Here is a 16,096-nt window from a genome sequence, read left to right as displayed (position 1 = left end):
ATGCCTTGTGATTTAAGTTGAAAGCAGTACATTGGTACATGGCTCTTTCACTCAGTCATCAGGAATGTATAAATGTCTTTTTATTCAAAAATACAAAATAAATTATTTGTAGGCATGGACAATGACAGCATTAAACCATTATATGTTGTCAACTGAAACTGGTAACTGATGATTATAGCAATTTTCTTAAAACATCAGTCAGCCTTTCTTTAGTTTTTCTTCCTTCAATTGACTTCTCTGAAGTTATAGACGAGGGTCACCTGCCTTGAGCTTCCTCTCACAGATCATTAATAATGGTAAAGCACTATTCTATGAATTAGAGCATGCCACCTCCCATACCTCCTCCTATTCCACCCATTCCAGTCATCCTCAGGGTCCTTTTCTTCTTTAGATATTTCAATAACTATAGCTTTTGCTGTAGATAATAGAGAGGCTACTCCAGCAGCATCCAGTAAAGCAGGACTTACAACCTTTGTTGGATCAATGATTCCTTTTTCCACCATATTCACAAAATCTCCAACCATAGCATCATAACCAACTTCTAAGGAACTCTGTAAAATCTTCTCAACAAAGATCCTTCAACACCTGCGTTCTTAGCAATGGTCATTGCAGGAATCTTGAGTGTTCTTTTAGTAATGTCTATGCCAATTTTCTGATCTTCATCAGTGGGCGATAGCACAGCGGTAGGGCGTTTGCCTTGCGCGCAGCCAGCCTGGCCCAGCCCTGTTTGATTCCTCCATTCCCTTGGAGAGTCTAACAAGCTACCGAGAGTATTCAATATGCCAAACACAGTAACACGAAGTCTCAATATGGAGACGTTACTGGGCCCTCTTGCGCAAATTGATGAACAACGGGAGGACAGTGTTTGCTTAGTGGGCGTTAGTAAGTCGAAGGCTGGAGTGCACTGAAGCAGAGCACAACCCCCTCCCAGCACAATGCCTTCTTCAACAGCAGCTCATGTAGCATTGAAGTCATCTGTAACTCTTTGTTTCTTTTCATTCACTTCAACATAACTTGTCGCACCAACTTTTTGCATAACCACACCATCTGATAGTTTTGCCAAGCGTTCATTCAGTTTTTTCATTTTATATTCACTGGTTGTGATATCCAACTGCTCGATGATTTATTGAATATGTTTCTCAATTTAAGCCTTGTCACCTTTTCCTTTCAATAGCATAGCATCATCCTTGGTTAATAACCTCTCCAACTTTTCCTAAATCATGTAGCTGAACATCCTCAAGATTGAGATTGATCCTTCTTCTCCAAATACAGTGCCACCAGTAGCAATAGCCATGTCTTTCAGCTGGTTCTTCCTATTGTCACCAAAACCTGGAGATTTGACTGCTACAACTTGAAGACCCACCTTTAACCTATTTAAAACAAGTGTAGTCAAAGCTTCTCCATCAATATCTTCATCAATTATGACGAGAGGCTTCCGGTGAGCATTGGCAATTTCAAGAGCAGGTACAATGGACTGGATGCTAGAAATTTTCTTTTCACTCAGCAGAATGTAGGCATCTTGGAATTCACATTTCTGACCTTTTGAAGTATTAATAAAATATGGATAAATATAATCTCGATCAAACTTTATTCCTTCCATAATTTCTAATTCATAATTTGGCATTTTCCCCATCCTTTATTGTGATGACACCCTTCCTTCCAACCTTCTTCATTGCATCAGAAATAATGGTGCCAATTTCTTTGTTTTCATTAGTAGAAATAGTAGCAACCTGCACAATTTATTCAGGAGTTGTCACTGGTTTAGACTGCTTTTTAAGTTCACAATTACTGCATCTACAGCTAGCATCACACCTCTTCTGATTTTCACTGAATTAGCAACTTTGCTAATCTTTTCAAAGCCCTCCTTGGCAATTGATCATGCCAATACAGTATCAGTAGTGGTAACATCCCCAGTCTCTTCATTTGTGTTATTGGCAACAACTTGAACAAGTCTGGTGCCAATATTTTTGTATTTATCTTTTAAGTCAATGGACTTAGCAACAGTCACACCATTTTTGTTAATTTGGGACTTCATCAACTCTGTACAATAATCATTGTTCTTCCCTTTGGCCCCATAGTCAAGGCTACAGCATTGACTAAAAGGTCTACACCTTTAAGCATTAAGGCCCGGGGATCTACATCGAATTTGACATCTTTGGCATAAGCCCGAGTGAGATGAGGTGCGAGCGCCCTGGACACTGGGGAAGGACTGCTGATAATCGAAGCATTTCTGTGAGACAGAGGTGAGACAGGCGGTCGGTGGTGAAGGCAATCCTATTTTTTAAGTAAATATGAATTTTTGATATTTAAAACTAATGCTTTCATTTTTAAAATGTTATTCTGTACTAAGCTATGCATCCTCCTCCATGAGGATAGCAAAACACAAGGACATACATAGAAGATGTAGGTCAATAATATATAGGAGAACACATTAGAATTATGTAATGGTGTTCCTATATCAGCAAGCTAGGTTTATGTCTTCTTGTTACCTTATAATCTCAGTACAACTGCAACTGCAATGCCTACTATCAAATAATGACAAAATATTTTTATTCTTGTTAAATTTTAGGATGGGAAACTAAAGAATACAGTTGCTTTAGTGTATTGTTGTCAATGATATAAGGACCTTAATGGATGGGAAAATTTCCTTGATAGGAGATATAATCACTCATTTGACAAAAGTGCATAATTCTTAGTGTACAATTGTAAAAATGATTTCTTATACTGTATCTGTGTATATATGTATACTAGACATACATATATATACATATGTACACACACATATATATATAGCTTTCCTAAAATATAAATAACAAAAAATACTTCATATAATGGATTGGAATTTTAAATACACAATGAAAATAACTATGTGAAAAACAAATTTGGCCTGTGGGCCATCATTTAAGTTGAGAAATATGATCATGGGCCTGGAGAGATAGTACAGCAGGTAGTGCGTTTTTCTTGGACATGGCCAACCAGGGTTGGATCTCCAACCTATATGGTCCCCTGAGCACCATCAGGAGTAATTCAGGTAAGCATTGCTAGGTATAACTCAAAAAGAAAACAAAAGAAAGAGCTCCAGCCTACATAAAGTAATAAAAGATGATAAATTTAAAATACAGAGGTGCAGTTGTATAAAAAAGTCTAGTGAGGAGATTGTAACTCAGCTTATTTCATAGGTGAGGAAAAAACAACAGTGAAATGTGACGCTATAATCTTTATCAAATTATTTCTCTGTGAACAATTTAATGATGGGATATAAAATAGAAGATATACAAATGTGTTAATTAATGTTAGCTAAGCAAATTATTACCCATTAAAATGAGCTCACTTAGAGAAGTCTTTTGAACACGAAAGGTCAAAAAGTTTCATCAAAACCAAATGCTCCTTGACAGAATGTCCTGACCCCACACCAGGTTGTCTTCACCTGGGCACCTTGGAGGAGGGTAGAGTTTCCCTCCCTGCCCCAAGCAGAACCCCAGCAACTGAAGACCTCCAGAGCCCAACTGCTGCCATGCTCCACACGCTTGGAAAAGAGTCACCCAAGAGGGGATGAACCTCACTCCAAAGGCGACCCAGAAAAACCCAGATGTGCGGGAATCCATGACTGAGATCTCCAAGCCTACTCAGGTGTGGAGTGGGTCTCCTACCCCTAACTCCCCAGTTTTCCATTAGCTTGACAGTCAAACCCTAAAACAATCCTCGATGCCATGTAATCTCATCAATGGTCAAGACCCAGAGACTATAAACTAAAGCTCCCAGCAGAGAATGATGCAGAATTTCCTAGAGCATGATGCCATGACCTCTTACTTTCTATCTCACTTGCTTATCAAAAGTAGCACACATTTGCTTGATTTTAAGATACTTGCTTGTATTCTCTTACCTATGGGCTTAAATGGCTCCAGAATAAAATACAACAAGCTTCACACACTTCCCTTTTATTGTGGTGGGAAGGCCCTCGGTGGTGGTGGAATTGGTGCTTGAATATTATCTGTAATGAACTATTATGAACTACTTTTATGAAAATAAAATATATATAATACATCAAAGCTTATAAAATATAAACCAAATGCTTCTACAAACTATTAGTGAATGTTTATTTTGCTTTTTAACCTTTTTATTAATCTTATAAAATTTAACGAAAAGACTCATAGACCTAGACTTAAAATCAAGTTATTCCCCAGGCCCCAGATCTCCAGACCCTGCAAAGCCCCCTCCCCTGTCGAGGCTCCCTTGGAGTGCCTGCCAAAATGCAGCCCCTGAAAGCCTCAGGAATGCATCAGAGGGAATTCCAACTCCAGCAGGCACCTAACCAGCCCCTCCCACTGACAGTTACAACAGTGTGCTGGGTGTGGCCTCCAGGACTTCGGCCACTCATGTGGCCACAGTTATTTTCCCCTTTCCCAGCACTTTGGACTCACAGCTCAGTCTCCATTACCTAATTCTATCCCAATGTCTATCCCAAACACATTAGGCCATAGATCACTAGCCTATTCCAACCAAAATATACCGAAAATTCACCAAAATAACAGTGAACACAAGGATCTGAATAAGCTTTACATAAAAGAATAGACCCTCTTGAAGCTGCACTACTGGCCCAACATAAGACAAAGAGGCGAACCAAAGAGGAAGTATTCTTAAAGAGGAAAAAGGAGACTGCCATCAACCAAGCCCATCTAGAATCCTCTTTTGCAGCAAGAAGGGGTCACTGATAGTGAACTGGAGGGACCCACCTCCATAGTATCACAGCAACATGAAGAAACAGAGCATATCCCCACCATGAGGAGTGGATGAGAAAAGATCCCTGAAGCCTCAACAGGGAATTTCCACAAATATAATCTCTCCCATAAAAAATTCAGAGATGAAATGTTGAGGATGTTCAATGAGCTCAAAGAAACGGTTGAACAGACATCCAGTAAGGTAAAGGAATACATGAAAGAAACAGTGGAACAGACAGCCAACAAAATACAGGAAGAAATGGGAGCAGAAATAAGAAAGCTACAAACAGAAGCGTCATTAATAAAAGATCCGGTATATGAAATTAAAAACTCAGTGAATGCCTTCAACAGTAGAAAGACAATAGCTAAAGACAGAATCAGTGAGTTTGAAGATGAGTTACAGAAAGCTTACAAGAAACAAGATAAAATGGAAAAAAGACCTCAGAATAGCACTCAGGTGAGTAAGAGACGTAGGAGGGGAATCCAAGAGGGACAACATAAGAATCATTGGAGTAGCAGAAGGAAAAGGTGGCAACCCAATGAAGTAGCAAAAGTTAAAGATATTATTGCTCAGTAGTTCCCAGAACTGAAGAATGCAGGCATTCAGATCAAAGGAGCCCAAAAAGTACCAGCTAAAAGAGACCTTAATAAAAGACCCCAAGACATATCATGACCAGAATGACAGATCCCACAGATAGAGACACAATAGTGCAAGAAGCAAGGTCAAAGAAGAAAATTGCATACAAAGGAGCACCCCTTAGATTTACAGCAGATCTATCAGAGGAAACCATCCAAGCCAAAAGACAATGGGGGTATATAGTGAACAAACTCAATGAAATGAAATGAAAAGAAATGAACATCTCACCAAGAATACTTTATCTGGCTTAACTCTCATTCAAACTTGAAGAAACAATACACTATTTCTTGGATAAACAACAGCTCAGAAACTTCATAGAGTCAAAACCAACCTGAAAAGAAAGAGTAAAGGAGCTACTGTAAGACAAGAAAAAAAAAAAACTACCAGCACAACAAACCCCTACAGAAAGATAGCAAAAAACAAACAAACAAACAAAAAAACAAGACAAACCAAAAAAAGATGACAATAAACTCTATCAATGGAAATAGTCTCAAAAAAAAAAATGGAGATGTTACTGGGCCCGCTCGAACAAATCGATGAACAACGGGAGGACAATGTTGTTTGTTGTTGTAATGTAAATAGTCTAAATGCACCGATTAGGAGACACAGAGTAGAAAAATGGATTAAAAAACTGAACCCAATATTCTTCTGCCTACAAGAAACACATCTTAACAGTCAGAGCAAACATAGACTCAAAATCAAAGGAGGGAAAACAATGCTTCAAGCAAACAGCTCTCTTAAAAATCCGAGGTGGCCATACTAGTATCTGACAGTGTAGATTTCAGGCTGAAAAAGATTAGAAGAGACAGCAAAGGCCATTTTTAATAATCAAGGGATGTACATCAGAAAGAAATCACACTACTGAATATCTACACACCCAATGAGGCACTAGGTAAATACTTAAAACAACTGCTAATAGACTTCAAGGAGTACAATAGTAGCAAGAGAATTGTAACCGGAGACTTCAACCTTGCCCTATCACCTCTTGATAGGTCAACAAGACTAAAACTCAGTAAGGAAGTACTGGCCTTTAAGGAAGAAGTGGAAGAGAGAGGGCTAAAAGATACATACAGGGCTATCCATTCCCCAAAAAACCCAATGCATATTCTTTTCTAGTGCACATGGAAACATTTTCTAAGATGTGCTGAGCAACAAAACATATCTCAATAAAATCAGAAAGATATAAATTGTATCAACCCTCTTTTCAGACCATGATGCACTGAAGATAGAAGTTAATCACACACAGAAGCTGAGATGCAAATAAAACACCTGAAAATTAAATAACTCAGTGTAGAACAATGAGTGGATCAAGAAGGATATCAAGGAAGAAATCAAAAGATACCTGGAAACAAATGAGAATGAAGACACAAGCTACCAGAACTTGTGGGATGCAGCTAAAACAGTGTTGAGAGAAAAAAAATTATAGCTCTGCAAGCATTTTTCAGGAAGGAAGAAAGGGCCCAATAAATAACCTGACTAGCTCAGATATTAGAAAAGGACTAACAAAAGGAACCCAAATCAGGCAGGAGGAAGGGAATTATAAAACTTAGAGCAGCAATTAATGACAAGGAAACCTAAAAAACAGTCTGAAAGATCAATGAAACCAAGAGCTGTTCTCTGAGAAATTAAACAAGATTGATAAAACACTAGCAAGACTCACAAGGAAAGAAAGAAAACAGGAATAAACCAAATCAGAAATGAAAAGGGGGCATCACAACAGAAATCAAAGAAATTCAAAAGATCATCAGAGATTACTTTGAAAGTCTGTATGCCAGGGAACAAGAGAACCTAGAAGAAATGATAAATTACTGGATTCTTAAAAGTTCCCAAGACTGAGCTAAAGAAATTTGGAATACCTGAGTAGACCTATTACCACCAAGGAAATTGAAACAGTAATCCAAAATCTTCCCCCAACAGAAGCTCAGGTCTAGAGAATTCCTCCAAACATTTAAAGAGGACCTATTGCTAGTTCTTTTCAAGCTCTTCCAGGAAATGAAAGAAACAGAAACTCTCCCAAACAGTTTCTGTGAGGTTCACCCCAATACCAAAACCAAACAGAGACACTGTAAAAAATGAAAGTTACAGATCTATATCCATCATGAACACGGACGCAAAGATCCTCAACATAATATTAGCAAAATAAATCCAAAATCTCATCAAAAAGATTATATACCACAACCAAGTTGGATTCATCCTGAGGATGCAAGGCTGGTTCAACATTTACAAATCAGTCAATATAATCAATCATATCAATAACAGAAAAGATAAAAAAATATGATCATCAATAGACACATAGAAAGCATTTGACAAGATCCAGAACCCTTTTATGATAAAAACTCTCAGTGAATTAGGAATTGAAGGAAATTTCTTCAATATAGTCAAAACCATAACCACAAGCCCACAGCAAGCATCCACAACGGGGAAAAAAATAAGAGACTTCCCTCTGAGATCAGGGGGAAGACAAGGATATATCACCATTAATATTCAATGTAGTATTGGAAGTATTTGCCATAGCAGTTAGGCAAGAAAAAGGCATCAAATGCATTCAAGTAGGAAAGGAAGAAAGCAAACTCTCACTATTTGCAGATGACATAATACTATATTTAGAGAACCCAAATCCTCTACCATGAAAATTCTAGAAATAGACTTGCACTGGCTATAAAATCAATACCCAAAAATTCATGATTTTCCTATACACAGATAATGAGGGAGAAGAAAGTGATATAAAAAGGCAATCCCATTACCAATTATGTCTCAGAAAATCAAGTACCTCGGAATCAACTTAAACAAGGAGGTAAATAACCTGTACAAAGAAAACAATAAAATACTACTTTAAGAAATAAATGAAGACATGAGGAAATGGAAACACATTCTCTGCTCATTGACTGGGAGAATTGCTCGATTTGCTCGAGCGGGCCCAGTAACGTCTCCATTGGAGACTTTGTTGTTACTGTGTCTGGCATATCAAATTAACATTGTGAAAATGACAATACTCCCCAAAGTATTATACAGATTCAATGTAATCCCTATAAGGGTACCCATGACATTCTTCAAAGAAATTGACAAAACACCCCTGAAATTCTGATGGAACAGCAAGCCCCCACGAATAACTAAAGAAATTCTTTGGGAAATAAGGATGGGGGGGGGAGGCATCACCTTCCCCAACTTCAAACCATACTACAAAGTGGTAGTAATTAAAACAGCATGGTATGGGAACAAAGGCAGATCCACAGACAAATGGAATAGGGTTGAATGTCATTACACTCACCCTCAAGTATATGATTATATAATCTTTGATAAGAGAGCAAGAAATGTGAAGTGGAGCAAGGAAAGCCTCTTTATCAAATAGTGCCGGCAAAACCAAACAGCTACATGCAAAAAAATAGGCTCAAACATCTACCTAACACCATGCACAAAAATCAGGTCAAAGTGAATTAAAGACCTCAATGTCAGACCAGAATCCATAAGGTACATTGAAGAAATGGTCAGCAAAACTCTCTATGACATTGAAGCTAAAGGTATCTTTAAGGACGAAATGCCATTGACCAAGCAAGTGGAAACAGAGATAAACAAATGGTACTGTCTTAAACTGATGAACTTCTGCACCTCAAGGGAAACAGTGACCAAAATACAAAGACATTCTACAGAATGGGGAAAGGATACTCACCCAATACCCTCTCAGTTAAGGAGTTAATATCAAGAATATGCAAGGCACTGGTTGAACTTGACAAGAAGTACACATCCAATCTCATCAGAAAATGCAGTGATAAAATGAATAGAAACTTTATCAAAGAGGAAATCTGAATGACCAAAAGACACATGAAAAAATGCTCTACATCACTGATCATCAGAGAAATGCAGACAAAACAACAGTAAGATAATATCTCACACCATAGAGACTGGCCCACATCCAAAAGAACAAAATCAACCGGTGTTGGTGTGGGTGTGAGGAGAAAAGGACTCTCCTTCACTGCTGGTAGGAATGTTGACTAGTTCAGCCCTTTTGGAAAACAGTATGGATGATTCTCAAAAAATTAGAAATTGAGCTCCCAGTTGACCCAGCAATACCACTCCTGGGAATATATCCCGGAGAGGCAAAAAAGTAGTCAAAATGACATCTGAAATTCTATGCTCATTGCTGCATTGTTTACAATAGCCAAAATCTGGAAAAAAAAACTGAATGCCTGAGAACAGATGATTGGCTAAAGAAACTTTGGTACATCTACACAATGGAAAACTATGCAGCCGTTAGAAAAGATGAAGTCATGAAATTTGCATACAAGTGGGTCTACATGGAAAGTATTATGCTAAGTGAAATGAGTCAGAAAGAGACGGACAGACATAGAAAGACTGCACTCATCTGGGGAATATAAAGTAACAAAATGGGAGACGAACACCCAAGAATAGTTGAGATAAGTATACCAGGAGGTCTGCTCCACGGCTTGGAAGCTGGTAGCACATGCTGGAGGAAAAGGAAGCTCAGGTAGAGAAGGGACCACCAAGTAAAGGGTGTTTGGAGGATTTGCTCAGGATGCGAGATGTGTACTGACAGTAGTCTATAGACCGAACCCAATGGCCACTCAATACCTCTATTACAAATCACAAGACCCTAAAGGAAAGAGAGAGCAAAAGGGAATGCCCTGCCACAGAGGCAGAGCGGGTTGTGGGGATAGGTTAGGGGAGTAGGAGGGCTATTGGAATCATTGGTGGTGGAGAATGGGCACTGGTAGAGGGATGGGTACTCTATCATTGTATACTGAACGCCAAGCATGAAAGTTAGTAAGACTACAACTATACTTCATGGTGTTTCACTAATATAAATAAATAAATAAGTAAACATCCAACCCCAACAGAAAATGGGGCAATGAAATGAAAAGAAACTTTCCCAAAGAAGAAATCTTAATGGCCAAAAGGCACATGAAAAACTGCTCTTCATCACTAATCATCAGAGAGACGCAGATCAAAACAACAATGATATATCATCAATGAGACTGGCATACATCCAAAAATCAATAATAAAGCAACCAGTATTGGCATTGATATGGGGGAAAGGGGACTTTTATTTACTGCTGTTGGGGATGCTGAATGGTCCAGCCTTTTTGGAGACAATGTGCATGTTTCTCAAAAAACTAGAAATTGATCTCCCATTTGACCCAGCAATACCACTGCTGGGAATATATCCCAGAGATGCAAAAAAGCACAGTATAAATTGCATTTGCACTTGTATGCTTATTACAGGACTATTTATAAAAGCCAGAATCTGGAAAAAACCTGAATGCCCAAGAACAGATGACTGTTTAAAGAAACTTTGGTATATCTACACAATGGAATACTATGCAGTTATTAGAAAAGATGAAACCATGAAATTTGCACGTAAGTGAATCAACAAGGAAGTGTCATGCTAAGTGAAATGAGTCAGAAATAGTGGTACAGACAGAATGACTACACCCATTTGTGAAACATAAAGTAACATAATAGGAGAATAACACCTAAAGATAATAGAGATAAAGGCCTGGAGGGTGTCCCGCCCCTGGCTTGAAAACTGATCTCATGTGCTAAGGGAAATAGGTGGGATGGAGAAGAGACTACTAAGTAAATGATAGTTGGAGGGATCACTTGGGATGGTAGATATGTGCTGAAAGTAGGCTATGGACCAAACCTGATGGCTGCTTAGTGCCTTATATTGCAAACCATAACACCCAAAAGGAGAGAGAGACTAAGAGGGAATGTGTTTGCCACAGAGGTGGGAATGGGATGGAGTGGAGGTAGCGGGAGGGACACTGGAACATTGCTGGTGGAGAACAGGCACTGGTGTAGGGATGGGTACTCAAAATTTGTTTGATTAAAATGTAATCACGAAAATTTGTGAGTATGTAACTGTATCTCACAATGATTCATTAAAATAATAAATAAATGTATTGCTTATATTTTCTCTTTTTTGTTTCTAATCATATATCTACCCCGAATCCATTTTGAATAAATCTTTGTGTATAATGTAATAAAGTTGTTCACTTTAATTACTTCTGTATATGGCTATCCATTGATCTCATTTATTAAAGAGTCTTTGCTCCCTCCATTAAAAAAGAAAAGAAATCAAGTTGAATTTCCTTAAGGAAATCGACGGAATGTAAACGTGAGTTAAATTTTTTTGTGAGTTAAATTTTTAATGTCTACATTAGCAATAATACTAAACATTTCTTGATAGAAATTAGAATCAAATTATGAATGTGATAGATTCCATACCCATATGTTTTGGTAATGATTCTAGCATTACCATCATAGTAGTAATTAAGTGAATTGACATAATAAAGAACCTGGACTTGACTGTAATATAGAAATTATATACCATATTCAAGCTTTCAAAGTATTGAAAATGACAAAGAATAAGAGTGTTGCCTATTTAATGTAACTATTCTGTTCCTCATTTTTATTTTCCCAGCCATTGAAGAAAAACTAAAGTCAACAGCAAAAAAAGTGATTGTGTATCTTTATTCAACTTTTACTGGATATTCTGAATTCTCATTTAAGATTCCCTATGCCTGACTAAACATTTAACTTTCCTTAAGTTTCACAACTCTTTCAGCTGTGAAGAATTTAGTTAAGTTAAAAATCATGTGACTCGCTGTATCATGGATGAATCTGGGAAAAATCAGGCTAAGTGAGTTCAGCCAGAAGGAGAGGGACGGATACAGAATGATTTTTTTCCCATATGAGGAATATAAGAAGCATAGCAAGGAAATAACAAAGAACCAACTTACATAGAATATGACTCTTGGTCAAAAATCTGAGCTTCTATGTTGGAGCAACAGGGCAGAAGGTAGGGGGCTTATATGTGGACTCTAAGACAATGGTGGAGAGGATTTGATACTCTGATAGAGGCTGTAGTTTTGGAACACTGTATGTATGCAACTCTACCTTTGATAGCACTGTAAATTATGGTAAAATAAAATAAAATTTAATAAATATAATTTATGTAAGGCTTAGATTCTGCTAGGTGGTAAAAATGTCTATATGGTATTAATGAGACTCTGGGTTTCAATTCTGGAACACACATATGCACACAAATGTTTAGAAATTATAATATATAAAAAATACTATGTGAACTCCAAGAATATTTTTACATAACCATGTTCTATGAATCTTCTACACAGTACTATTATTTTATAGAAGATAAACTATTTCTATCAGACTTCAAAACAAATCTAGAACACACTTGAGCATAAGGAATAATACCTTGTTGTCTTGACATTTTTCACATATCTACACATATTTCACATATCTACACATATCTACACATATTTTGACATATCTATATATACACATATCTACACAAATTTCGCATATGTACACACATATAAACATAGCCACACACATATCTTTACATATAACTATTTTTTGTCAAGAAAAGTACTTTGTTAAGACAATTTGGAAAACACTGACTTAAACTGAGCTGTCAATAACTTTTACTAATAGTGTATTATAAGATGAAGCGAGGTATATCACTACTAAATTATCAAGTGTGATATTTATATCTTTAGCAGAATTGGGAGTTGAATATCATTTTCTTCTAAACCGTTACTCTTTTCATATTTTTCTTTTCCTTTGTAATATAATGGTTAAAGCTTATTCTAGTTTTCTCACTTCATAAAATAGTACTCTCTTTTTTATTTTATTGAATCACCTTGAGAAAGTTACAAGCTTTCATGTTTGGGTTACAATCACACAATGATCAAAGTAAAATAGTGCTCTCAAAGAACTTCCAATCAATCAAGATTTTTTGTTTCAATTATGGAAATCAGTCAAGCTTATTATCTCTGGTTTGTCAGGACTGAGTGACAAGTATATTGGGGAGATGCATTTTTTTGGCTAGAGCAACAGCACAGCTGTAGGGCATTTCCTTACAAGCCGCAGCCCCAGCAGAGCCAAGTTCAATTCCTCTACCTCTCTCGGAGAGCCCGGCAAGCTACCGAGTGTATCTCACCCACACGGCAAAGTCTGGCAAGCTACCCGTGACTATTCGATTTGCCAAACACAGTAACAGCAAGTCTCACAATGGAGACATTACTGGGCCTGCTTGAGCAAATCGATGAACAATGGGAGGACAGTTCTACAGTGCTTGACATTTTTAATTACCAGTACATGTAGTATATTATAAGTCTTCAATAAATATTTAGCAGAATATATTGAAATAAGTACAGTGGGTCTTTGTAAAATCTTACTTTATTCAATGCTGTTTCTTTATAACATCACTGAGGAAAAATATTACCCACTTAAATTAAATAAAATATTGCTTGAATACCACTTGAATACCCTACCTGCTGTGCTACCGAGAGTATCTCGCCCGCACGGCAGAGCCTGGCAAGCTACCCTTGATGTATTCGATATGGCAAACACAGTAACCACAAAGTATCCAATGGAGAAGTTACTGGGCCCACTCGAGCAAATCGATGAACAACGGGAGGACAGTGACAGTGACAGTGACCACTTAAACATTATTTTACTTACAGATGAAATTTACAACAACCTACCCAGACATTAGTGAGGAATTATTGTTTAAATTTCTGGGGAATGATTACCCCTACAGCAAAGTATAAGAAGAACAAGAAAGACATTAGATTAGAGATGAGGTCATTTGTAGTCACCTTAAATAAAATGGAAACAATATTCTTAAATTCATACTCAGTGCAAACACAAACTATTACTGTGAAAACTATCACTGTGAAGATATTTAACTTTCTTATGACCTAAGCTTTTTATTTTTATAGTAGTGATGATACATACTTTACTAAGACCTTTGGAATATAGTGCCCTAATCAGACTTATAAATGCCCTAATCAGATTTATAAATGCATATTGATATCTGCTATTATTAAAATTACCATTACTGTTAGAAAAAGTAACAGTTTATAAGTAGCAGTCAAAATTAGATCTCCATAAGCAATACTATTTATATATATATATATATATATATATATATATATACAGTTTTTTAAAGATGACTAGTGGGGTCATTTTAATATGTTTAATAAATATAAAGAGGCCTTTTTAATTAAAAGCTTTACCTTTAAATATTAATGTTCCAGTTTCTAATTTTAGACATAAGTATAACTCCCCTTCTTTTGTTACCATAAAGTGACCAGTATGTGTCCAGCATCTTTAATGATCTTACATGAATATTTTGAATATCTTGAATTAAAAAGATAATATGGTAAATGGAAAATTCAAAATATACTGTACAGATATAATAGTTTAATCAAAATGTAAAGAAATAAAATATATCATAAGTATTCTCATGCATTTGCTATTTCTAGAACTAGTAATAAGGATTTTGCTGGTTAAAGAATGACTACTTTTATTTGCATTTATTTTAATAACATACATTTTTGTAATTAATAGTACATGCATTGGATAAAGAACCTTCCCAAGTTTTGTGTAAACATTGTCTGTAATGTATGAAAACATTTGAAGAATATAACATTAAGGTGGATACTCCTTCAAACAAGTTATTTATGCAGGAGGCACACCCAGTGACCCAGTGTCCCAGTGGTGCTCAATAACTACTACTAGTGGGGCTAATGGAGCCATGTAGTGCTGGGAAGCAAATCAAACCTAGAGTATTTGCATGCACAACATTTCTTCAGCCTGTTGAGCCATCACTCCAACCCTAAAACAAGTTATTTTCTAGTACTTAAAACATTTTCACCAAAGCAGTATAATTATCTCTTCTCCATTTGTGTTAAATTTTGAAATAAATGATTTGGTTTGAGTAATGAACTTTATTTAATTAAAATATTAAAATACCAATAAGGATAATTTAACCTTAGAAGTGGCTTTAAAATATCCTAGAGAAATTGCTTTCCTCTGTAATACAATCTATTTTAGAGAGATAGTATTTATTTCACAAAGATTGCTATAAATCCAAGTATCACAATGTCGGCTATATACCCGTGTTTTTAATCTGATATGAAACTAAAATATTTATTATTGTTTTCAACATATTGGAAAATGGTAATTTTGCATATAACTGTAAATTTATTTTATTTGCATTTATCACAATTGCATGTTCCTTTCTATCTAATCTTGAAAGATATAAACTCAGTGAATTTACATTCTGTTTCATTCACAAATGAATTGTGCTTCTGAATCTTAACATGTTATTCCTAAAACTATTAGCTGTGTGTCTGCTTTATGGGATGTTTCTACATAAGCTGGCTGTTCATCAATTTGGTGTCCATACATTTCTTTGAAAGCTATATTATAATTAGAGTTTAGGTTAATACTATTCAGTAACCATAAAACAGACATAAAATAATTATAACTCATTTAGTGAAATTAGAAAAGAAGCAATTATTAGACTCCCATTGTGAAGCTTTGCTGTGAGGGATAGATAATCTATCTGCAAGATGTACTTTAGGAACACCATTTTCAAAGAAATAAACTAGATAGATTACTGCTTTGTCTTTGTGCACTTCAGGCATAAGGGGTGGAACTAGAAACTTGTGTTGTAGATGTGAGTTTCCTGAACTTTTTTGGATGTTTGAAGGGAAAGAAAAAAGAACTAGTGATTGTAAATACTCAAGAATTTCAACTCATATTTTTGTTTCTTTTTTTTTCGGAAGTTCCTCAAGTAAAGATCAGGGGTCCAGGGACCCTAAGACATACAGACATGCTTTGATGCTAGAACCAAAGGATGAGGTGCTGCTTGGACTCAATTATTGAGTCCAGGAGCATTAAACTCAGG

At 36.4% G+C, this 16,096-nt stretch overlaps 1 pseudogene; it reads right to left on the bottom strand.

The window, feature by feature from the left end:
* Window positions 1-316: 316 nt before the first annotated feature.
* LOC130026845 (60 kDa heat shock protein, mitochondrial-like) overlaps window positions 317-16,096 on the bottom strand; it is a 132,874-nt pseudogene continuing 117,094 nt past the window's right edge.

This window comes from Sorex fumeus, unplaced genomic scaffold, assembly GCF_029834395.1.
Source record: "Sorex fumeus unplaced genomic scaffold, SorFum_2.1 ptg000035l, whole genome shotgun sequence".
NCBI lineage: Eukaryota > Metazoa > Chordata > Mammalia > Eulipotyphla > Soricidae > Sorex > Sorex fumeus.
This window is presented reverse-complemented; position numbering and strand designations above follow the sequence as displayed.